The sequence below is a fragment of the Abrus precatorius genome, unplaced genomic scaffold (assembly GCF_003935025.1).
Source record: "Abrus precatorius isolate BTA unplaced genomic scaffold, Abrus_2018 Scaffold3, whole genome shotgun sequence".
NCBI lineage: Eukaryota > Viridiplantae > Streptophyta > Magnoliopsida > Fabales > Fabaceae > Abrus > Abrus precatorius.
This window is the reverse complement of record NW_020874373.1, coordinates 23487846-23515117: the sequence shown is the minus strand read 5'-3', so window position 1 is coordinate 23515117 and position 27272 is coordinate 23487846. Positions and strand designations below refer to the sequence as shown.

General features: G+C 32.7%; 3 non-coding genes across 3 annotated transcripts; all 3 read right to left on the bottom strand.

Moving 5' to 3' along the window:
* Positions 1–4078: 4078 nt before the first annotated feature.
* LOC113864112 lies at positions 4079–4161 on the bottom strand. Its single transcript, XR_003504716.1, has one exon. It is a non-coding gene; the product is annotated as a small nucleolar RNA SNORD24 (small nucleolar RNA).
* A 118-nt stretch (positions 4162–4279) lies between these two features.
* Positions 4280–4358, bottom strand: LOC113864083. Its single transcript, XR_003504688.1, has one exon. It is a non-coding gene; the product is annotated as a small nucleolar RNA R12 (small nucleolar RNA).
* Positions 4359–4702: 344 nt separating this feature from the next.
* Positions 4703–4807, bottom strand: LOC113864089. The gene has a single exon (XR_003504693.1). It is a non-coding gene; the product is annotated as a small nucleolar RNA snoR1 (small nucleolar RNA).
* Positions 4808–27272: the final 22465 nt, after the last annotated feature.

The following is a 27272-nucleotide window of genomic DNA, read 5'->3' as shown; positions in this document are numbered from 1 at the left end:
ATACGCTTTGCCTTTGCAGGTGATCCCTAGAGATTCGCTTTACTCCGAAAGTGACCCATTAGAAGCTATCGATTCATCGTCATCCTCTCTGGACCTGATGATTATACTTATGTTAGGCCTAATATGGCCAATAGCTTTTTGTTTGAGTAGTCAGTGGAGTAGTTGACTTTGTACAAAGTAGCCTTCTTTTGGTAGGATAGTTTACTAGGTCATGATAGTAGTTGTAGGACACTGACCTTAGTTCTAAATTGTCCTGTGAGGACTTGTTAGGAGTGCACTTTAATGAAATGGGCCACCGATCTTTTTGTATCATGAGGATCAACATAAGACAACCTTCACTTGTTCGTTCAGTACCTTTACTTACAGACAAATGTCATTCAAATTGTGTAATACACCTGGTACTTTTCAGAGGTATATGATGAGCATCTTTATGAATTTCTTAGAAACCTCACTTGAAGTATTCATGGATAATTTTTCTGTTTATGATTCTTCATTTGATGCATGTTTAAATAGCTTGTCTAGAATATTGGATAGGTGCATACAATTTAATTTTATTCTGAATTATGAGAAATGTCATTTTTATGGTGACCAAGAGAATTGTATCAGGAGATGTAGTGTCAAATAGGGGTATTGAGGCCGATAGAATAAAGATTGATGTAATTGTTTTCTTACCTTATGCCACCTATATGTGAAAAGTACGCTCTTTTTCTTGGTCATACAGGTTTCTACAGGCGCTTTATAAAGATTTCAACAGAATTGCATCTCCATTATTCAGCCTCTTATAAAAAGATTTAGATTTCATTTTCGACCAGACCTGTAAGAATGTTTTTGATGAGCTAAATAAGTGCCTTACTTCCACTCCTATCATTTAACATCCAAGTTGGGAGATTCCAATTGAACTTATGTGTGATGTCTCAAACTTTGAAATTAATGTTGTCCTTGGTCAAAAAGTGGAGAAGCAAAAAGAGGAATCTCACTTCCACCCCTATCATTCAGCCTTTGAGTTGAAAAATTTCATTTGAATACATGTGTAATGTCTAAAACTTTGCAATTAGTGTTCTCCTTGGTCAAAAAGTAAAGAAACAACCCTATCTCATAACATATGCTTCTTGCCCCTTGGATAAAGCAAAGCGAACTATACAACTATAAAAAAAAGAGTTTTTAGCAATTATGTTTTCTTTAGATAAATTTTATTCATATTTACTTCTAAAATGATTGTTTTATATAATCATGCAACTTTGAGGTATTAGCTTAAGAAGTCATATTCTGAACCGAAACTAATTCGTTGAATGCTTCTTTTACAAAAATTTGACATTAAAATAAAAAAGATAAAAGTAATGTAGAAAACTTAGTAACAAATCATTTGAATAAAATTCAATAGTAACTTAAGGAGTTTTTCATCCAAGACACATTTCTAAATGAGCAAATTTACTACATTAGAGAACATGATTCTTAGTATATAAATTTGGTAAATTATTTGATTATAAAAAATATTCTTATGTACTTTTTCAAAACTTAAACTGCTAAGTTAAAAAATAATTCTAAATACTACATTTTAGATGATCCATACTTATTAAAGATGTGTAATAATAAGATAATTAGATAATGTGCAATGACAAGATTATTAGAGACAAGGTTCGTACTACATTTGGCCTACCATGTTTTGAGCGATGTGAAAGGATTGAAAATATCTAACACACTAATGAGATACTCCAACTACTTCTTTTCTGTGAAATGTTGATATAAACTTTATAGATCCCTTTCTTATTTTATTTGGCTATGTTTATATTTAATTAACAATAGATTGTCTCCAAGTGAGTAAAGTTAAAAGCCACTTATACTAATGATACTCATGTTATTGTGAATTTTGTTAAGTCACATATATTCAAGGGCATTGATCAATGACTAAAGATCATATTTTTACAATCGTACAATAGATGCCTTACTTCAAAAGTGTAGAATTATGCATAAAATTTTCACACTTTACCACTCCTAAACTAACAAACAAATCAATAAAAAATAATGCAAATCTTGGATAAGACAATAACCTAACCTCAATAAAAAGAATTAAAGTCTATACTTAGAGAAAGCTCTTTCGCCTACAAAACACTCATTGAAATGTATCTTTATTAAGTTATTTTTAACAAGTCATGTCATCTACTAGTGAAAGTAAATATGGATACTCACATAAGAAACTTCAATTATAAGAGTTAAAAAAAATTCTCAGAAAAGCATGAAAACTACATCTACAAAAAGCGCACGAAAATTTTTCTTGATGAGATGTAATAAGTTTCATATTGATAAAAAAATTCTATTATATAATTCTATACTTATAAATTGATACCTGTTGGTATTGTTGAACTAGGATATAAAATCTCAAAGAAGCTTCTAAGTTAGTGTACATCAACTTAAGATATTTCATGAGAACTTGCAATAAGTCACTTTTAATCAGCCATCTATCTCGATTTTAAGAAGTCCTTCTTACCTTCTCTCATTTATTAAATTACTTGAATTGTTTAGATAAAAAAGTATTATGTTTTTAGTGTTCATAATCTAATTAATTGATAGATTATTGATTATTTGAATAGTTTTGAAATATTGATTGAATATTTTTCCGTTTTATAAGTCCATTTTTGATATTTTGTAACTTGAATTATGTGATAAAATATACACTTTGTAAAATTTTGAACCATTATTTTACTTTCTTTCATTATGTAATGACACTAAAACTTATCCTAAACCTCTTTAAGATTGTTTACGCTAAACCAAATAAACCTAAGATTGAATTTAATGGCACTAATATACAAGCATACCTTATGACTCCTACAACTTGTATAAATATGCTTACAGACGAGAACTTCATACATTGTAAAAACTAGCATATAAATTTGGAACAAAATTATTAACCACCGATGTGTGCTATATTAAAATAACAATCAGTGCACGTTTATCAATCGCTGACTACATTTAACAATTGCTGATTACATACATGTTTAACAATCGCTGACCATATTTAATAATTATTAACTACATCGGTGTGATGGGAACAAATGAAGAGAAGTAATTTCAGCATAATTGACTTAAAACCTTGAATTTACTTTCTGGTACTTTTTGGCCGTGATCCACGCAAATTAGAAATAATGCTAAACTAATTAGCTCTAACAACTCTATCTATTCTTCAAATGTCCTATGTAATTAGGTAAGGTTTCTTTTCTGAAACAATTTAGAAAATAACATTTTAAAAACCAATTTAAAAAATTAAATAATGATTATTATAACTAAGAATAATTCAAAATTATTTTAGAATCGGTGCTGAACCAGTCAGAATAGCTCCAAAACAATTAAAAACTTAATTATTGAATAAAACTAGTTTTGTACTAAATGATCTTTAAGACATTTCGAATCCTTATACAATTCAATTAGAAAAACCATATTATATTGAGTTCATTCTGCCTCAAATTCAAATTTTTTCACAAGTTAAACCATGCCTACCCGTAATGAAACAATGGATTGAAAAAAATTTGAGGCAATAACTGATAATTGATAGCAAAACTATCTATAACTACGAAAAATTAAGGCTTCGAGAAAGCAAAATTAATCACCTCGACACCCGTAGGTAGAATCCGCAGTATAGCATCCTTAGAAGAAATAACCTCTTCAGTTGAAAAATAAAAACTCTGTTATCATATTGAGGGCACCCACATGGGGCCAAATAAACTTAATGACGAGTTATTACTTTTCCGGCCATTGCAGTTATTTAACTGAAAATAAAATTATTATGTAATCTTTGAGGAATTTAGTTGCTGCAGTGTTCTCCCAAGGAAGAGAGTAAGAAAGCCACGGGAGTGATATAAATAAGCAACACCAATGCTTTAGCTTCAAGGGAACGAGTCAAATGGGAACTGAACAAATCCACACTGACCAGATAGTGAAGCCTTAAGTATTTCATATTGGAGAGCCAAAACATAAAACATCTTATTAAAACATGAAGATAAAAGAAAGAGATTTCATATTTGAGGCAAGCACTATGTAAAATTCAATCGTAACAAGCAGAGTCGTCGCAAGTAAAATGAAATGTAGCCTCAGAGATCTTGGTGGATATGAATCATCAAATGGGTGATTCCCATCAAGAGTAGCAAATATTTTCTAGCATCACCGGCCCATCAAGAAAACTAAAATATATTCTAAAATTAAGTCTTAAAAAATTAGAGAAAACAAATCATTAAGAAATTACCTAAATTCAACACAACGAAAATTAATAACAAAAATTCGAAGATGATATTGTCAGAAGTAGCTGGTTGTTATATCATACATAAATATATCAATGGGAATCCGTCTGATATCATCATCCTTCAACATCATAAATTCAACATCAATAAACAAAAAATTCTTCTTCGAACTATAAAAAGAATTATAATTAATTTAATACTAAAAACTTTGTAACTATCTTGTCACCGAAAAATCCTATCAGGGGAAAGGATATTCGGAGCTAAAGATAGACGACACATATATATACATGTATAGCATTGTATATATACATGAAAAAATAAGATTAATATAGCCTAACGATAGATTCCTTGGCATACCAAATAGATGGGCAAAGAATTGCAATATTAGGCGCAGACCTGTTATTCCAATAAAATTTAAACAGATATTGCAAAAAAAACACGGAAATAAAGGAATTGGAACCGTGGTTGTGTAGGACTCAGAGAGTTTGCTTTACGTGCTCAAAGACGAACCATTTATGGAAAACGATCCATCTCATACAAGAGGTGTCAGAATATACAAAGCACTCTTCATCTTCGCCCAACCAAAAATCAAAGAGGAAAACGAAAATTTTAAAATTTTGGAATATGTTGCGTAAGGAAGAGTCGAAGGGCAAAGCAAAACGTTGCTGGAATCAGCCGCGTTCACAGAAGGGCTTGAGATTAGGGTTTGTTAAAGTAAGAAAAGATTGTGAAATTTATAGGCGTTTTGTTAGGGTTTCCTTCTCTTTTCTAACCTTTATTTACGTTTTGGGCTTTTGCTGGCCCGGTCTCTTTGTTCCCTTATTTGACGACTTAATGCGTGCGTGAAGTATTCGTTTAAAATATAATTACTGCCTCCAATAAAAATAAAATATAAGTAGAATAAAGGTGTAATTATATTCTTTTTCTAATAAAAGTAGTATTATTTAAAATTAACTTTTAAAATAAATTTTTAGGATTTAATTTCTAAATTTTTTTAAATGTTAAAAATTAATTTTTGTTATTAATTTTATTTTGATAAGGAATAAGTTGTATAAGAAAACTCTAGTTAGTTACATCACATTATCATTATTTATAAATTAATATTTATAAATTATTAAAAATATTTAATTTATTTTTAAAAAGTATTCATTGTCACTTTTTTGCTCTTCCATTATTTTGTTATTACCTCTCCACAACTACTCTAATGAGAGCATTGGATCTCAACAAATTAGATTGATTTGTTTCAACACCTTTACAAACACAAAGTGTATTCTTTCCTAGATCTTAAAAAAATTGTGTGCACGTTTCAATCGCTAAAAATAATTACAATAATTACTAATCTACAAATATAACTCTTTTATTATTTAAATTGTCTTTTTTTATAGTTCTATCACCCCTAAAAGTTGTATCTCTTACATATCTTCTACCTATATCCATATTGGTTACCATACTCATCAAGCTGTATTCTTCATATCTCATTCCCATAACTATATAAGAAATCATACCCATATTAGATAAATACTATAATATTGATAGAAGGTACATAAATAAACTAAGATATATAAATTAATTTATTTATATACCCAAAATTGTAGTTAGTGTTTATACTTGTGAATAACTAATTTTATCGAAGATGTAACATTCTCAATTTTGTGCTTTAATTAGGAAGGAGTGTAGATAATAGTAACGACTATATTTTTGCAAAATTAATTAAAACACAATTTTGAAATTAATATAAGTTTGATTTATTAAAAACAATATTCACATAAGGATTGAGTATTACTTAACTCATATAAGCTTCATGAATCTTTTGTTCTTTGTTCTCTATGCTAACAAAGTTGACGTCTCCTACAATTGTAGATTTTTTTTTTTAGTTTTCACACATTTCTCACTATTCTCTCTATTCTTTCTATATTAACAATGACATCTTTTAATACTTTGATCTTTTTTTTATTTATTTTCTATCGTTCATTTGAATATAGACTATTTGGTTAACACAACATACAAACTTGAGTTTTAATAAAACAAAAAATTAATTTTGGTTTGTGATAAAAAAACAAATGAAATTTTTTTGAATTTTAGATGAGACGTCTCTGTTACTATTAACAGTTTCATCACAATTATTATGTTACTATGTTTAACTTAGAGACTATAAAAAATTTAACTTGTTCAGTAAAACATATATCCCACACATAATGCATATCTACATATATATGGAGTTGTTGTTCAACAGTAGATAATATAATACAAACTTCCTACTTTTCCTAGGTTATTCAAGTATGTTACAAACTAAAGGAAAAAGAAGGTCAGGCGAAAAGATCCTAAGCATTCATAATTTACATATACCCCATTTTTGACTATTTTTGTTTCTTTTCGGGCACTCATAATTTACATATCCTAAGCACTCATTTTCCTTTTGCCCTTTCATTCAAAATCTTTAAAAATACATTTAAAATATTATTTTAAGTCAAGATAAATCTAAAATATCAAGAATATTATAATAATACCAGCTAATATTTTAGGAAAATTTTTGTGATTTTAAAATTTTTAAAAAAATAAAAATAAACACAAAAGCAGTTATAACTACTCAGAACTGTAAATCTTCTTAAAAATTTACGAAAATTCATTTTTATATTCTACCAAAGCCTAATCATGAAATTTTTACTAAGTTTAGAGTATTTATGCCATATAAAACTCAAACAAAAACTTAGAACTCAGATCATGCGTCAAAAGAATATTTACAGAAATATTAGATAATTTCTGACAGATAACTCCTAATTATAAATAGAAAACTTTAACAAAACCCTCAATCAATTTCAAGGCATGGGTTCACATATAATCAGCCTAATATCATAACAATAACACATAGCAAGCAAAGTCATCAATAAAATTTTCTCAAAATTCCCACTTACAATTGGTTAAGATTTTTCTGCAGAATTTTCTGTTTTCGCTGTTTTTAACGTTTTTCTTGGATTTGCTTATGCAAGTAAATTTTGTTTTCATATATCAATTAGACCCACGAAATTTTCATTCAATATAAAGGGTTAAGGGTTCCCCTTGACTCAAAATTAATTACCAACCCAATTTATGAACTATACTCCCCTCCCTTACTTGATTTTGTCTTTGCCTTTTTGGGTGTGGTTGCAGGGGTGTGTTGATCTCCTCTTTCTCTTCTTTTTCTTGGTCTGGTTTGAGCCTCTTTATTGCCCTTCTAAGTCAGCTTTGAGTTTGTCCAAAAAGGTCCTTAAATGTTGAAGTTCTTTTGCTAAATTTGGTGGTAGGGTTATTTGGTGTTTTTGGAGTTTTTCCTATTTTGTTGGCTTGGAGAGTGACATGTGTAACGCCCCAAATTTTCGTTAGTTGGCTATTAGCTCTTGAATTTTAATTATTTGCTGATTCTGACTTGCTAGTGTCGGAATAATTAGATAGATGCTGAATTTTCTATTTTTATTCACTGAGGAGAATAGTGACTTGATCTCTAAGTTTTGCATTTTAGAGTAACTGCATGCAATACACTTGGCTTCGATATCATCCAAGAATTGTCCTGATTGTATTCAGTTGTACTGTCCAAAAATACCCCTAAGAATCTTGTTCAAAAAGCCATATTTTGTCTTATTTAAATTATTAAAAAATCATAATTATCATTTTCGAAAAATGTGAGATTTTGTAATTATTACGTAGATTTTGTAATCATTACGAAATATTCCATATATTTCAAAAGATTTTGTAATTACTGCAAAACGATTTTGTAATCATTACATAGATTTTGTAATCATTTCAAAATATTCTATAATCATTTTAAAAGATTTTATATTTATTTCAAAAGATTTTATAATCATTTCAAAAGATTTTGTAATCATTACTTAGTCCTGTAATCATTACTCTAAATCTTTACAAATCTAGTATCGGCCACTAGATTTTCATGCAAAATATTCTTGTCTTCTAAAGTGCAAACACCATGATTACCCGAATCTTCCAAAATCTAGTACCGACCACTAGAATTACATGCAAGAGATTCTTGTCTCCTAATTTGCAGACATAATCATTTTGGAACATTCTTTCCTTGTCTTCTAAAATGCCGACACCATAATTACCTTAATTAATTGTCTTTCTTGAATTTAGCACCACATCAAAAGTCTCGTCCAAGTGACAACCTAGTCATGTCGCATTTTCTCGGCCAACCAAATTTCATGCATTGCTGCCCCAAAATCTTAGCTTTGGTATTTTGTGCCGATTTTGGGATTTGTGATATCCAAACTGTGTGCATGCAGCCTAAGGTGTTCCATGCATTTTGCTTGCTGAATTTTACTAACTTTGCCTACAAGTTTTCTCAAAATTTACTATTCATGCACAAAAAACCGTGACACCTCTTTCCTTGCACCAATTTACCAAATTTACTTCAGCTTTTACTCAATTAAAACCGTGTGTAGTTTTTCAGTTTGGAAGTCTTGCCAAGCAAGCCAAAATACAAATGTTAAGTGGCAATTGGTCACGTAAAGCTTAAACCCTCCATATAAATAGATTTGCTAGATGAGATTAAGCCTTTTGGAAGCCAAAAATCGAGAATCTCTCTCTCTTTTCTCTCTACCTTTCTCTCACACTTCTCATCCTCTCAAAGTCTTAAACTCTCTCAATTTCTCTCAAGAAAATCGAGAGCTTCCAGCCCCTCAAACACAACAATTTCTTCCTCTATCATCCCTCTAATTTTTGTGTTGAAAGAACTCACCTAGGAGGAAGAACTTGAAGATCTTGGTTGTTATTTTTTCGGTCCAGCAAGCTCTCTTTGAAGATCCACAAAAATCCAGCCCTTTCCTTCACCATTTCACGCCCAAAACTCAAAGGCAAGGGGGCGTTCTCATCCTTCAATCTTTTGCTTGCTTTCCTTGGTTGAAATTGTGAAAAACCTTGAAAAGATTTCATTTTTATCTTCAAGAATTTTGGATCAGTTCATTGCACCATTTTCATGTTGAGTTTCATTTGATTTCTTCACCATTTTGGTCTCCAAATTCTCGATTTTATGCTTGGATGAGTGGACCCTTTGAAAGTTTGAATTTTTATTCTTTGCATGTTGAATCTTTTGGTGCATGTCTCAGTTTTTTTGCACTTGTCTTGGCTGAATCTTTGGTTTGAAAAATGGTTTACCCTTGGAGTCTTGGAACCGTGAAATGATTTGTTAAAATCCCTTTTTTTGCATGTTGTATTCCTTCACTTGCATGTTGGATTTTCACTTGAAAATTACTTTACTCACTTTCAAAGTCTCGATTTTGGTTTTGTGTGAAGAGATTCTTTAGAAAGTTTGAATTTTTAACCCTTGCATGTGACATCCTAACTTTGTATGAAATTTTGAGTTTGAAAGTATGTTGGAAACCTTTTGTACAAGTTTCGGTTTAGAGGTTTTCTTGCTAAATCTCTTGAGTAAACAAAAATATACCCTTGAGACCTTAGAACCGTGAGTTTGCATGTCTTGAACACTTTGTTACCAAACTTAATTTCATAAAAAGAACTCCTTTAGTAATTTTGAGAGTTTGAATACTAAGTTGCCCTTGCGTTGTCTCATATTACACTTTTTAAACATAGTCCTTTGCTGAAAATTAAAATACTGCACTTGGATGATGGAACTTTGTGTTTGCATGATGAGTTTTCCCTAGTTTGCTTGTTAGTGATTAGACAAATAATGAGATTTTGAAGGCTGGACAGATCTGAATATTATGAGGAAAAAGGTTGAACTTAATGTGATTTGGAACCTTGGAATAGTTTGAAAAGTTTATTAAGAGTAATGAGAGAAAATGTTAAAAAGGAAAAAGTGAGAATGGACTTGGATGGTCTCGGTTTTGACATTAAAAAGTATTGCAAAATTCAGAAAAATATTTTGTGTGGACCTTGCATTATAAGGAAACTAAGATTGAACTTGAAAATGTGTTGTCTTGATTTAGATGCCTTGAACCGTGTGGGACTTGGTTGAGTGTGTGATTGAATGATTGCTTGTAAAATTGATTGTGATTGACCTTGATGTTGCTTGGTATTGGTACTTGAAATTGGTGATGTTTGCTTGAATGAGTTGCTGAAAAAATTAGAAGTGATGTTAAATAGTGTACTGTTCATGAATTGTGTTATTCCTTGAAAAACCGTGAAAAGGTTGAATTGACACTTGGTTGGAAAATTTGAATGACTTACTATTTATTATGATTATGCCAAGAAATGGCCATGTTGATAATGCTACATGCATCATTTGCATCTTACTACAAAAGACTTGATGAACCAAGAGATTGCGCAGCGAAAAAATAATTATACAATGATATATTGATGTTGATCTAGAGCCCTTGAGGGCTGAATTATCAAAAAGGACCTTGGACCTAAATGGAATTATTGGGAATATTATGAATTTGACATATATTGAGTGGTTGAGTAAGTGGAGTGAAGAAACCATATATATCTTATAAGAAAAAGTGTGAAAACCTGAGAGGATAGGACGTTGAACATTTGTGAACTAAGTTGATTAAGTTGGTGGTATAGAAAGAACCTAAGTTTGATTGATCTTCCCTAATAAAGAGTGAAAAACTGAGAGATAACACCCTTAGATTATTGTGAATTAACTTGTTTAATTGATGGTTTAGAGAGGAATTAAGTTTTATGAATTGTACTTTTATGGAGAGAAAAACTGAGAGGAACAAATCAAGAGAGCAAGAGTTTGAGTTGAATGATTTATGGTTTAGAAGGTGTTAGAGATTGATGGAAATAAATGTAATGGTTAGGATGAACTTGAATGGCGAGATTGCAGGGATTGAGGAATGTGATTGTACTAAATTGAAAGAGAGATTGGACTTGAAATGTGAAAGAAAAAGTGAATTGAGAAAGAGGAAATGAATCAAGAAGGCTTGAATGAATTTCCTATGTTATGGTCTAATATATTAAGTGCTGCACTAAAATTATCCATGAGTAGGAAAATATAAAACCATGAGACTATGAATCTATGATGAAAGATCTATTCTAAGCTATGAGTTCCAGAAACTATATTACTTTGAACTACTATGAACTCATTGAAATTGCTATGAAAACTCATGGAATCTATCTATGTTGCTATGAAACTCATGGAATCTATCCATGCTACTGTGAAACTCATGGAATCTATCCATGCTACTAAGCCCTGTGATGGCTTCTATTCTACTGTGCCTAGCCTCTAAGTGGCTACATGAAATGAGAAAACTATCAAAGAAAACTAAAAAATATCATTTCATGCATTATACTATTATTTTGAATGACTTGGAGGCATTATCGCGGCACAGCTTGGAGGTGTTGAAGGTTCGGTCCCGAGTAGATCTACTGGGGGTGGCAAAAGGGGGAATAGTCGACCTAAGTGGCAACAGTGATGCGCCTCTGTGGCCGAGTCGTGACCCACTGCAAACCTTAGCCAAACCTGACAAGGACTGCACATTCTATGGTCGTCGAGGTCCATTCCCAAAGAGACCCATCTTGGGCCAAACACTAGTGGTGTTCTACTAAAGCTAAATGTTGCTTCTATTCTATTCTACTGTGCCAATCTAAATGCAGGGAATGGAGTCCTCCGATCGCCTCACGACTTGAATTTATCTATGAGACTCTATGGTAAAAGCTGGGCAAGTCGCCAGTCATAGAGTGATGGGATCCCCATGCATCATTTGCATGCTATTAACACATGAGTGACTCTATGGATGAGATCGAAACCTGCATTCATGCATCATGTGCATTACTATTAGGGATGATTGAATACTCGTGAGATTTGTTATGATTATGATTACATTTATCTCCCTATTATATGATTGAACCTTTGATGGTGCTGAATGTGGATTGTTAGATTGAGATGTGACTGTACGCCGCCTTCCTTGGGGTATGGCTATATATGATGTTTGTGTTTGGAGAACTCACCCCTTGTTTGTGTTGTTTCGTATCACTTTCCTTTTATCTATATAGATGGACGCGAACAAGGTGAAGGCATGGAACCTACCTTCTGAGGTGGATACCTACTACTTGTTCACCCCTCACGCTGCTGAATGGATTGAGGAGAATGATAAAGATCCCACTTCTACTTTTAGTTTTTCTTCCCCTACTTCTTCTGAGGAGTTGAATCCCATTATGGATTACCCTCCTCATGATTGATGTTTTATTTGCTTATGCATTAGGGGAACTGCTCTTAGGAAGTCTGGTCTTATTCTGTTATGTTTTGTATTTGGATAATGCTAATCGTCTTTAATTATGACTAAGTACTTGACTATGCTGTCAAACTGATATTTAATATACGAGGTATTATCATATTATGAGCTGTGTCTATTCTTACTCTATTATGCTGTTGAGATTGATATGTGGAATGATAATTAGCTATGGTATGGTTAGATGTTGAACAAATATGTATATTAACTCTCTCTTTCCAGAAAAAGGGAACCTATACTTATATTTCTATGTATGAAAAAAAAAATTTACCAGATTTTGGTATTTTTTGAGTTACTACATTAATAAAGTGATATCAGAGCTTTAGTATTAGAAGGGTCATTATAACATGGCTGAGTGGTGGGGTTTATTTTTGGCATGTATTGGATGTGATCAGGTGTGTAGAAGAGTTTGGTTTGGCTGGATTTAGGAATTTTGGCTAGATCTTCAAATTTGCTCCATTTACACGTGAATTTAGGCCTTGTATTTGACGAATGCTTTTTAATTTTTTTATTAGTGTTTTTGGCACAGGGAGTTCACGACCATTAAGAAGGGTTAAAGTGAAGTAACTTTGCTATTGGAGCCTTCCCCAAATTCGGATTTTATCATGGTGAAAAGTGGTCCCTAATAATCATGGTCAAAGTGGATATTTTGGACCCTTGTGATGTCATCTAGTTGACCTAAGTTTTCCTTGTTAGTTTGCCTTTAGTTCCTAGTTTATAACTTCAGATTTTCCCCCTCACATAACACTATTTTTTTGGCTGAGTTTGGTTGGATTTGATTAACATTTGGTTAGGCTCATTGGTTAGGGATTGAACTATTGACCCTATGTCATCATTAAAGAATTTTAGTAAACAAAGTCTTCTTTCTTATTGGCTTCACTTCAGCTGATACTTTGCCCAATTATTGAAAAATTTAGTCTATTTTTCATGCCAAAACCGTGCCAATTGGGTTGGGTAAGATAGGATTACAAAATTGGAAGTTTTGGTCCATTTGCCTAGCCCTTTTTACACCACTTTGAGTGCTGAATTTGCAAAAATTGGTTTGAATTTTCTATTTAAGGTTTAGGTCTAGTTCTTGAATGAATATAACCTCATTTAACCTAATAATTTGGCATAAAAATTTTAGAATTTTTCATTATCATTTTCTAATCCAACTTGGGTCTCCATTCTAGGCCTAATCTAGGGGTATTTTGGTCTTTTTGGCCAATGTTGTAACTTACTTTTAATTTTCTATTTTTTTATTCTCCATAATTGATTATAAATTTTGTAATACATAATTAAGATGATATAAATTTATAAAAACAAAATTTTTAGGTAATTATTCTTATAAAAATTGGATTACACTATAATTTGTTACCTGATTTTTCCTTAATTCGTCTGTTTTTTGAGTAAATTTAACTAAGTGTGTTTTAATTCCTAACTATATATATGATCTAATTCTAATTTATTTATATTGATAAAATTAGTAATTAACTTAGAAGTAAGAAAATTTTGGGATGTGACATTAGACATGCAAACTCAAATTTAAATATAATAAATTAATTTTAATTTGTAATAAAAAAACCCACAAGAAAAGAAATTTTCAATTTAAGTTCAAGGTTCATCATACTCTAAAAAGCAATTATAAAAATTGCTCTTTAAGTGACACTTGGAGAATAGTTATGAACCAAGTACGTTCACTTTGGATAAGAGTTCATGTTAAAATGTTTTGAATTGTTCTATAATATTTTTTCTATTTTTAATAGAAATGATAAAATAATAAATATTATTTTACTTAACTATTCAGTTTTCTCTATAATGCTATTTATTTAGGGAACAAATTTGTGATAAGAAGAAAGAAAACATTTAAGAGAATGGGTACCTATTAAATTAGGAACAATAATTTAAGTGTTTTAATTTTTTTGTTCATATTTATTTAATCAATAATAATGAAGATATTAGAATAATTCTTTTTAACCATAATATTTAAGTATAATTGATTTTATTAGGCCAAGCTAATTATGGTCCTCAAAATTTTAATTATTATTCTAAATTTAACATTCTAATTATCTCATTCTAATTAATTTGAATATGTCTTACTAGAATAGAGATACTAAATCATTTAAAGTTGTTTGTGCATAGGACAATCATATTTTCACAATAAAGAGGTTTTGTACTCATAATTTAGTTCTTAAAAATAATTAATTTTTAATCAAGATAATTTTGAAATATGTATATATGTACATGTATATTAAGAAATGGCTTTAAGATCAATGCACTTAATTATCCTCTACCTCTCCCAATTATTCACTAATAGACTAGGTACATAGAACATCCCACTCACTTTTTAATCTATACTCATTTCTTCAATAAAGGCTAGTATGGCACCTATTGCTTAAATGCGTCTAACACATTTTAGATTGAATTGCACTTAATTACTTTCCATAGGTTTTTCACCAAATCTTAAACAATTGTATTTAAGGAAAGGAGTTTCTAATCAATTTCTCACATATTCACATCTCATCAATAGTACCAAAGAAACTATCTATCTTATCATGAGACTTAAGACAAAAGACAAGATATAATATTAATTGATTTTTCTACCTAATTTCTCTAACACCAGTTAAGACTTCAATTATTTTTTTTTGTAGCATCCAAAATTTTTACTACTTCATAAGTGGATATTAAATTATATTATTTTTTAAAGAATTAGACATTAATAAAACATAGAAGTTAGATACTTGAAATAAGCATAGTACAAGTTAATCATGGCCTAATCCCATCTAGACATGTTTATCCTATAAAAATCAATCATGTCAAGTCAAGTCAATGATGTAATGATTAAGAAATTTTTGCTAATGATTAAAATTAGCTCCAATCTAAGGGGGTATGTAACCATGGGAACTCCGTATCCAAATGGGACTAGTATCACCTCAATTACTTACTAGTATATTTGAAAAGTAATTAAGAAAGTTTGAAATGCAATTGGATAAGAATCAAAAGACAAAAGTCATGATAGAGGGCAATTTTGGCTTTTGTAAAGTAGTACATGTGTAAGCTTGTGAGAGAAGCCTAAATTAGACCTAAATTAAAGCTCATGCACTTATACAAAAGGAGGAAGAAATCGTGAGGGGCCAAGGGAGAGCCAAAATCAAGGAAAAAATTATAAAAACTCTTGCATGTGAAGAGAGAAAGCCATTCATATGATTCCATGCAAAGTGAAGAGTTCTTATTGAGTCTTGCCTTTTTGCACCATCTAAAACACTTCAAAGCCAACCCAACACACATCATTTGAACCCCACCAAGTTGAATCATCCATCAACTTGTCATAAAAATCCTAATAGGACTCAAACAATGGACATAATGCAAGGTTGACCTTTTAGCTAGTAGCTTATAAGAAAGAAATGATGTCTCTATCATGTTAATGCAAGCATATGAAAGTATAGTCTCAAAAAGGCTCAAGGCAAGTTCTAGTGTCATAAAACCATGAGTGCAATCACACAATGAAAGAAAGTAAAATGACATCATGTTGTCATCTATATCAATAGCTCAAAACCTCACAAAGTATATGTTCTATCACAAATAATCCAACACACAAGATTTTTAAAAGTTCACCCATCAAACCAAAGTGTGATTCAATGCCATAAAATAATCACTTAATTAGACTATATACACCAAAAAAATAATACTCTCCCACTTGAAATTAACATTATCCTCAATGAAAACACAATAAGCAAAAGAACAATTCAAACAATCCAGTCAAAGAGAGAGAGGTAAGAAAAACTCCTCTATCAATCAGGGTAGGTAGCCAATCCAAAAGTGGCCTCCTCTTTTGGATGTTCCTATAAGTCCTCATGAAAAACTTTGAGCTGATGTCCATTAACCTTGAAGTTCCTTTGAGATCCCATATCCTGAAGTTCAACAACACCATAAGGAAAAATATTAGCAACAAGAAAGGGACCATCACATCTAGATCTTAATTTACCAAGCATTAACTTAAGTCTAAAATTATATAATAGGACTTTTTAACCAATATGAAACTCTTTACACCATATCATCTTATCATGAAAAACTTTACTGCGCTCCTTATAGATGTTAGAATTCTTATATGCTTCCTTGCGAATCTTCTCCAACTCTTATAATTGAAGCTTCCTATGTGAATTGTCATGCTCTTAAAGTCCTATCTTGCAAGTGTACTAGGTAGTTATAACAAGTAACAAATTCAGAATCTTAAGTTCTGAGTATCATTCTTAGGGATTGGTTCATTCAATTACCACTTCACAGATCAAAGGTTATTATTTGAGCTAATTGAAACTTGAGGTGTTTTCAACATTTGAAGAATTAAGCAATAAAGTGCAAAATATTAAAGAGTAACAACAAAATAAAGTGACGAATTTAGGAATGATATGAGTAATCAAATGTAGTTAGAGATGATTTCACCAATTTGTGAATTGTAAACTTGAATGTGCTCTGAACTCCTAAGTTTCTTAATTGATTAATAATCAATTTCATTGATTTCATCAAGTTCAATTCCTTGACTCAATGATCCTAATATTCAATTAACTATCCCAATTCCTTAGGTGTAATTCAAACATTGCCTTAGGTGTTAGAAATCAATAGATAATAAGATTATGAATACTTATTCCTAAGATATCAATAACCTTGGCATTCAATTCACATATAAGAAATTAACTCAACTTCTATTGATGAAAATTCTCTAAGTTCAATTCAATTGAATAGTTCATTCAAGAATTATATTAAGGAAATAATTAAATGCTCAATTCAATTAAGAACTTAGAGTTCCAATCCACAATCAAGTTATAATATTAAAATCGGATCCATCAATCCCTAAATAAAGAGAATTGTAACAACATTATAAAAGGAGAGAAAAAATAGTAGAAGATAAGTGGAAGATCAGCTCCATAAATCCAATTCCTAACTAGATTCCTCAAGATTTAAGTCTTGGAATTCGTCCCAAATCCTCTCTCTCTAACTCTCTAAAGGTGTGGAAAGTAAACAATGAGAAAAGCTCCTAAAAAATCTAAGTTTAAAGCTATTTATAGATTTTCCTACACTTTTGGCATGATCACTTTTGATGCGAAAAGTGATAATGCACATATCCTTCTGCAAAGACTACGTTTGAAACATTCACTTTTGGCGTCTAAAGTGATTACGCATAGGGCTTTCTCACTAATGTAGGCACTGGAACACACATTCTTGGTCACGACTGTCTACACGCAAACATGTTCTCACATAACACTTGCTGGAACGCTCACTCTTGGGAAGAGTGATCATACACAGCCACATCTCTCTAAAGTGATCATGCGCAACTATATCTCTTTCTAGAAGCTTTGAAACCTTCACTTTCACTGACAAGAGTGATTACGCGTAATATGAACTCCATCTAGAAGCCTTTAAAGTGATCAATTTTTGTGGAGAAAGTGATCACGTGCACTCTAGTTCCACTTTAATCCCTTTGCAAGACTCACTTTTAATGGCAAAAGTGATTACACTCAGTATGTTTGCCTCTTCAATCCTTTGGAAACTTCACTTTCTACGCTAAAAGTGACTACTTTTCTCTTAATTGACCTTTTCAAGCTTCTAACTCATGTGTTTTCCTTAGAATTTTCCTACAAAATTAATCAATCAACAAAATTTGCATAAGAATTCAATTAAATCTAAACAAATTGAGTGTATAAACTAAAATTGAACTATTTGAACAATTATTATTTATTTATGAGATTTTACCCTTCCTAACTATAGCTTTCTATTAAAAATATACTAGAAACTTAACTAAAAATATAATACAATATGGATTTATCATGAACTAGCTGCCTCTATATCCAGATTACATCGCTTGATCGCCTAGAATGCCTTATGCTCCACCTGCATTGGTAGATACCATGCCTTGCCAAAAACAACCCGGTAAGAAGACATTCCTATGGGTGTCTTGTAGGCAATCCTGTAAGCCCAAAAAGTTTTCTTCAAACACAAACTTTAATCTTTCCTATTTGGTTAGACAATCTTCTCTAAGATTTGCTTGATTCTCCGATTGGAGATTTTTGTTTGTCCATTAGTTTGGGTGTAGTATGCCATGGATACTCTATGCATAACCCCAAACTTTTGAAGTAAGGCATTAATGGTACAATTACAGAAGTATGATCCCTAGTCACTGATCAAAGCTCTAAGAAAGCCAAACATGTGGAAAATATATGACTTGCCAAAATCTACAACAACACGAGCATCATCAGTATGAGTGACCTTTGCCTCCATCCACTTGGAGACATAGTCCACTGCTAAAAAAATATAAACAAAGCCAAATGAAAAAGGAAAGTGACTGATAAATCCATATTTTACTAGTATTTTACCTCAATTTTTAATACATTTGGTATAGAAAATATGATGAAGAAACCTGGAAAACTCATAAAAATGATAGAATGTTCAAATTCTTTCTAAATAGTTTAGTTGTTTAGATTTTGTGAATTTTCTGTGTAAAAGTTACTGATTAGAACATATTTTGTAGGAAACTCTAAGCTGAGATCATAAGGCTGGAAGATCAAGAGAAAGGTAGAAGAAAAGTAGCAATTTTGGAGACAAATAACAAGGAATAATGAAGCTAAGTGTTGGGCGTGATCACTAGTTTAAGGAAAGTGATCATTCCAAAGCCTAAGTTCAGAGGCTAACCTGTACGTTAACACTTTTTCCTACAATAGTAACCACGCCCATGAAGAAAGACTCTCCGTTATCACTATTTCAAATGATATTGATTGTTCTAGAGCTGGGGTAAGAGGAATAAGTCGCGCGTGATCACTATTTTTAAGTAAAATGAACAAGCGCAAGTCTGAATTGAAGCAATGAGCTGCACGTGATCACTATTTTTGAGTAAAGTGATTACGCGCATGATCCAAAGGCAAAACAAGCTGAGCATTATCACTATTTCAAATAATAGTGATTGTTCCACAGAACTTTCCAACAAAACAGGATGCATGTGACTCCTATTGTGTATAAAAGTGAATATGTGCATGTTACTTGAGGCAATCCATCTCTACGTTGCTACTATTATAAACAAAAGTGATTGTTCCAGTCATGAAGGTTACCAGAAAAGCTTCTGCGCGGTTACTTTATTTTATAAAAGTAACCACGCCAAAAAGGTTAGAAATTCTATAAATATGAATTAGCTCAGAATTTTTGTATCTTTTGTTCATTTTTTGGTCTTAAGAGAGTCTGAGAGAGAGATTGGAGACGAACACCAAGCTTTACATCTTGAGGAATCAGATTGAAGATTGGATTGAAAATGATTCTTTACTCATCTCCTTCTTCTCTTTCTCTCTCTTTTCACTTTGTAATGGTTGTCTAAACTCTTTGTAGTTAGGCATTTATGGATCTGAGATGGAAGTGTTGATTTGATTTTGGATCTGAACTTTGAGTATTGGATTGGATTGAGTAGTTAATTCTATTAATAAAGTAGTTGTTGGATGGAAATTCAATTTGCTAAACACAGAGAAGCTTTTATCAATGAAAGTTGAATTTGTTTCTCAGATCTGAATTAACTACCAAGATTATTGATTTCTTAGGGATAAGTCATCTTAATCTTGCAATCTTGTCATTTCTAATTCTTAATGCAACACTTGATTGAATCTCGCCTAAGGGGTTAGGGTGATTGAGTTGAATGTTAAGGTCATTGAGTTAAGGAATTAACCTTTGATTAATAATTTGTGAAACTGATTATCAATCTAATCAAATGCTTGAATGTTCAGAACTTGATTGAGTTAATACTGAAGTTTTGGTGAAGTAAACCCCTAACTATGCTTTATACATCTGTTTCAATACAAATATCGTGGCTTTTGTTCTGTTATATTTTCTGAATTCTGTACTTGTTAATTTGTTTCCAAATATTACAAACTCCAATTGAATTGTGTTATACTCAATTAGTTGTTGAATTGTGAAGTGATACTTGAGAAAACTATTCCTTGAGGATGATACTTGGGACTCAAACTTGATTCCAAGATTAACTTGCTACAACTATACTAGTGCACTTGCTAGTTAATTTTACTTTTAGTGCAATTGTTGAGAAAGTAACAAGTTTTTGGCGCTGTTGCGGGGAGTAGTTATTTTCAATATCATTAGTAACAAGAAGATAACTAGATTGAGCAACTGTTTTCTTATTTTTTTGCAATATCAGAATTATATTTGAAATTTTTTTGTTTTACATTAAAATTAGTGTCTAATTCTGTAATTTCATAGTTTTAATTTATGATAGACTTTTGTACATTCTTAGGTAGTTTCGTTGCTTGCATATGGAAATAATGCAGTTCTATATTAGTGTCTACTTCTGTAATTGTGTACAAATAATTTGAAAGTTCTTTTTCTGTTACATAGTTTGGCTGATAATAATTCTGCATTGCTATATTATAGATTTTTCAGCTTTAATTCTTTTTACTTTTACCTTATCTTGGTTGTATATGCGTGGAAAAAATAAAAATAAGGCTACTCTTGTCTTTGATCCTGATATAGATAAAACCTTAAGAAGATTAAGAAAAAAGGCTAGATCAGAAAGTTCTTTAGGAGGTGATAGTGACTTAGAAACTACACATTCTCTAGAATTTCAATATACTCCTCCAAAGAAAACACCTTCACCTCTAGAACAAGCACCTCCAGAAATTAGGATGGCAAAACAAAATAGAATGAGAATATTAGGAGATTATGCAATACCAAATATGCAGGGTTATAACTCTTCAATAGTTAGACTCACCAATTTTCTGGTGGAATTTCTGATGATCCTAACTTGCATATATCTAATTTTTTTGCAGTTATATGACACAATAAGGATGAACGAAGTAAGTGAAGATGCTATAAGATTAAGGCTATTTCCATTCTCTTTGAGAGATAAGGCCAAGTGTTGGCTGTAATCACAACCTCAAGGGAGTATTACCACATGGACAGATCTTATGAATAAATTTTTAACTAAGTATTTTTCCTCCATCAAAGGCTACCAAGCTGAGAAGATAAATGGTAACACCTTAAATTTAATTTCTAATAAATAAATTTTGAAAGGAAAATAGGAATAATAAATTTTTTCATTAAAGTGGTTCTAGTGTATAAGTTTAAACAAATATTTCAAAATAAGGATGATTTACAAGTTTTTATCAATGATTGCTACAGGACTAATTCCATTACCTCATAGTTCAAATAAATTTCTAGTCTTATAGTAGTTTCATCCATCTCTTCACTGATCCAGTGCTTATCGTCTTGGTCACCTAAAAAATAAATGTAAGGGTGAGTACTCTATACTATCCAATACATGCAAATGTAGAAACTCACCTCACACATTTCATATAATTTCTAACACATTCTACACAAGTATAATCAATTACAAACAACACTTTCCACACATTCTATTTCAAATTACAACAGGTGCACTCATTGCACCAACACATTTCACACTCGTGCGCTCACTGTACATAGCCACGCTCATTGTTTCATTGTGATCACAATTTCACACCATGGATGGTCGCTGGTTATCCTCGCATCATGGATACCACAGGTGCAGTCATGAGTCGCTCAACAAAGGTGCTCGTCAGAGGTCTAGTCAGGAGGAGAGTATGTGGCTTGCAGTGTACCCACGCTTACTGTTAGTGTCACCACCACTTTCTGTTCCCCAAGGTATTTCTACTGTCCCCATCTTCGACACATCTAGTGTATTGTTGAACCATTCATAGTATATTCAAAACCACATTAAACATGCCCTTTCACACACATTTCAGCCACATACAATATTCATTTTCAGCACACGGCACACAGACCCACATTCATTCACAGTACACGACATAGATACCCACATTTATTCGTGTTAAATTTAACACAACTATTCCATACTGCATGACCTCTTTTATAAGGAACCGAGAACATTGTTTCTACACCACAGATTTATTTAAGATAGATAAATAATAAAGAATATGAGTATCGAATTCACTTCTCATTCAAAATAAAACAAATTTTCTTACAACAAATATCCAATAGAACAACATAATATTACATTTAGTTCATAATATTCAAAATACACAAAATTATACTACGTAGCTCCCTCTACATGAGGTCTCAAAATATAAGGAAGAAGGACTTTGATGCAAAATTTCTCGACTCCAGCTTCTAACATTTCTCCACTGGCCCCTCAGCCTATGAAGTTGATGCAACACTTGCTACATCTCCTCACGTATCACTATACGATCATCGCAGTACACACGCACACAACGGCATAGACAAAAATGCAAGAGTGAGCTTACAAAAAATAAAATAAAATCGTATATATAAAGCAAAATATTACTCACAGCAACAACTCCATGCATTACCAGCCCATCTAATGCACAACATGAAAAAAGGTTTCCAACTGGTTTCATAGCCTAAGTAATCCAGAAGGAACTAAGCCAGTCTAGGAGCGACCCATTCTGGTATCTGGATCCAGACAGCACAACATGCTCTACTATTACACTTCCACCCACCTAAACGTGTAACTTGGCTCTATAATGATGCAAGACATATATCTTAGCATGATGCAGCACGACTAAAATCATTTCAACAGCTCAGCTAAGACTTGTAACACCTTAAATTTAATTTCAATTTAATAAGAAATTCACAAATTCAAATAACCAATTTTCATAAAATACTTCAAAATAAGGGAAGGGTTACAAATTAATATCAAATGACTGCTACAAGACTAGTTTAGTTGCAACAAATTTTAAAATAAAAACTAAGCCCTATAGCAGTCCATCCATCCCTTCACTGAGTCCAGTGCTGATTGTCTTGGTTACCTGAAAAATGAATGTAAGGGTGAGTACTCTACACTACCCAAAAACATACAATAAACGTAGAGTCTCACCTCTAGCACATTTCCAATACATTAACAAACACAATCACAAGCAACATTTCCCATCCATCAGTATAATTCATAAACTCATGCATATGCACGACAGCTACATTCACTGCAGCACTGTGATCACAGATTTACACCATGAATGGTCGCCAGTTACCCCCGCCTCACAGATACCACGTGGGCAGTCACAGGTCGCTCAGCAAAGGTAATGGTCAAAGGTCTAGTCAGGAAGAGAGTGTGTGGCCCGTGGTGCACCCGTTCCGCAGTCGGTGTCACCACCACTCCCTCTTTCCCAAGGTATTTCTACCGTCCTCATCTTCCACACTCCTACTGTATCGCTAAACCATTCACAACACATTACAATGACACTAACACGCCTATTCGCACACATTTCATTCATGCATGCAATAATCATGCTTACATACGGCACACAGCCCACATTCCATTTCACAGGACACAACACATAACCTACAATTATTGTTTATATTACACGGCCCTTGGGCCCACATTTTCACAATATTCATTCAAATACACGGCACAAGTGCCCATACTTATTCACAACTCTCGGCATACATGCCCTCATTCTATCACACAACATTTACATACAATCCATCAATTTCGGGTCAACACACATAATGTTCACACATCACGGCACTTGACCCACATTACATTTCTCAGCAATTTTCTACCCACTAACTCAGCTACAACACAATATTCAGCAAAACAACAACAACTCATCCACAAAAGAGTAGGATAGAGTCCCCTTTACCTTAGATTGAAGACCCACACTTGAATTTAACCACGGACGTGCTTCTTACACAGATTGCGGCCCCAAGCGTTCCCCACACGGATTCAACCTTCAATCAAGCTCCTGAATGGCTTTGGAGACAATTAATCGGTGGAATAGGGCTTTGGGAATGAGAGGATCAAAGGAATTTTGAAGGGAGATGGAGGAATAACTCTCTCTGAACTTTAACCCCCTTTAAATCCTTTTCTGGTCGCGACATTCTCGCTACAACGAGATATTCTCCCTTCGCTGCAGCGACACGCCCTCTCGCTAGAGCAAAAAAACCAGAGAAAATTGCACTTTGGTTTCTGCAAAATATCGCTACAGCGAGACTGCATCTAGAAATGCATCCCAAACTGTTGCTCTCTCACTACAGTGAGACGTCTCTCGCTACAGCGAGAAAGTGACAGTTTCAGTCCTTCCTCCCAGGGCCCTCTCGCTACAGTGAGAATCCTCTAGCTGCAGCGGGATTCCTCTCGCTGCAGTGAGAACATCCCAGTATCTCGCCCTGTACTTAGGCACTTAGCCCATTTCAGCCCAACCAGTCATGAATACACACACACACACACACACACATATATATATATACATACATATTCACAACATATATCTAAAACTACACACATGAATATACATTTAGATTTATATAATTATCAATAATTAATATTACAAAATTTGGGGCGTTACAAGCTTACAATAAACAAGCCAAATCTCAGTGTTATTAAATTAGTTATCAGCAGCTACAACATAGAAAAATTAACTTTCAAGTATTAAATTCTTTATATCTCAACTTTTACCAAAGAGATATAACAAAATTGACTCAAACCTTTCTTAAATAGCATATCAAAACATTCAAAACATAGTTCATAGACTAAAGTAAGCTCCCCTTACCTTGGAACAGTGATTCACTCCAGATCTACCGAATATTACTTGTTTTATTGCAAGATTCACCGAAGATTTGGCTTTAGAACGGAGTTTGACCTAAGAACACCATGAACTTCTAGGAGAAAGAGAAGGAGAAAAGAAACAAACAGTGAATTTAACTTCAAAATTAAAGAAACTTACTTCAAATCCCTTAGAACAAATGCAAAATCACATATTTGGAGAAAAATCTAAGTTTAGGAGGATTTAATATGAGAGAAAATGGTAGTATATGGTCTTGAAACCTTTGAGAATCTTGGATAGAAGTGAAGAAATAAAAATTTCGTGTGAAGCCTCTTTTTATAGAAAATTTTTGAAATTTACCGTTGACCGCCGAAAATACTGTTCACGCTGGAAACACTGTTCAGGACACTATTCATGCCGAAAACATTGTGCAGGTGTACTGTACGCGTATGTGACGTCAGGATGACATCACTGATGATGTCATGGTGACGTCACTAATGACGTCATGGTACGTCACGATTCACGCCACTGTTCACTTTTTTTTAAAAAATATTTTTATACTCCATCTAAATCTATTCCAATACCAAATAATCCTTCAATTAACATTTAACAAGTGTAAAATATTATAAATCACTCAATAATAGATTACAAACCTGACACATACACACAACATTTCAACATAATTCACATTCATCAATTTATTCCATCATACACACTATACTCTATTCAATCTTTCCACCACAATCTCATCACAATCAATAAATTCTACAAACACACGCATTCCAAACCATCCACATGACATTGCATAGCAAATTACATGGCATTCAAACATTATGAGATAGGGTAGAGTCCTCCCTTACCTCAGATTGAAGACCCATGCACGAAATCAATTAAGGAAGTGCTTTTCACACGAATTTTGTCCTAAATACATGGAAGAATCCTATAAGAACCAAGGGAAATTGAGAAAGTAGAGAATGAGGATGAGAATCCCAAACCCTAACCATTAAAACCTACCTCCAAGTGTTCCCAACACGATTTTAACCTTCAACCTAGCTCCCGAACGACTTTGGAGGCAATTTAATCGGTGAAATAAGGTTTTGGATCGAGAGAATTGAAGTGATTTTGAAGAGAAGAAAGGAAAAATGAGTTTCCCAAACCCTAGACTCCTTAAATTCCTTTCTGATTGTGACACTCTCGCTATAGCCAGATATTCTCACTGGAGCAAGCGGACCTCACTGCAGCGACACGCCTTCTCGCTACAGCGAAAATCTCAAAGGAAATTGTACTATAGTTTCTGCAGAATCTCGCTACAGCGAGACTGGACCTAGAAATGTACCCTTCACTGTCCCCTTCTCGCTACAACGAGGGAATTCTCGCTACAGCGAGAATGCAACAGTTTCATTCTTCTCTCCTAGTGCCTTCTTGCTATAGTGAGAATCTTCTTTCTACAGCGAGAACGACACAGTTTCATGCCTTTCACCTAGGGCCTTCTCGCTATAGCGAGAATATCCTGCAGCATCACACTTAGCCTATTTTCCTCAGTCCAACTACAAACACAAACCAACATATACATATGTCCACACACGTATTAGTACCCTAACAAGGTCACATACACACATCCATCTCATCATCATGTAAATCAACACACCATATATGGCAATCCACATATATATTAATAATTAAACAATATTACAAAATTTGGGGTGTTATAGAAATCACATCTTTTGTATAGCAGGAAGGAGAATCGCTTTATGAAGCTTGGGAAAGGTATAAAAAGCTTTTAAGAAGATATCCACATCATTGTATTCCAGAGTGGATGGAGCTAGAAACCTTCTACAATGAGATGAATGCAGTAACTAGAACCATGGTGGATGCAGCTACAAGAGGTTCTTTGAACACTAAATCTTTAGAAGAGGCTCAAAGGATTATTGAGATGATGGCTTCCTCTATGTATCAGAATTCTAAATCAAGACATTCAGGGAGAAATGGTGGATATGAAGCTAAAACTATAGAGATTTTTCTTGCACAAAATTAGCTGTAAAATTAATTATTTTCTGAGCAAATTGCAACTCTAACTCAATAGATCAGCAGCTTACAAGTTGGAAATATTGCAAACACTCAACTTATCTATGATTTTTGTGGAGGCAACCATGCTAATGGTGCATGTGATGTACCTACACTAAAACCACAAGAGCAAATCAACTATATGGGAAATTATCAAAGACAACAACAATATTTTCCTCAGCAATCCTTTCTCCCTGGTTTCTAATATCCAACCAACAAAAATTAACAATTTTATAAGTGGAATCCTTAAAACTCTGCTGTGAAAAATACTAACT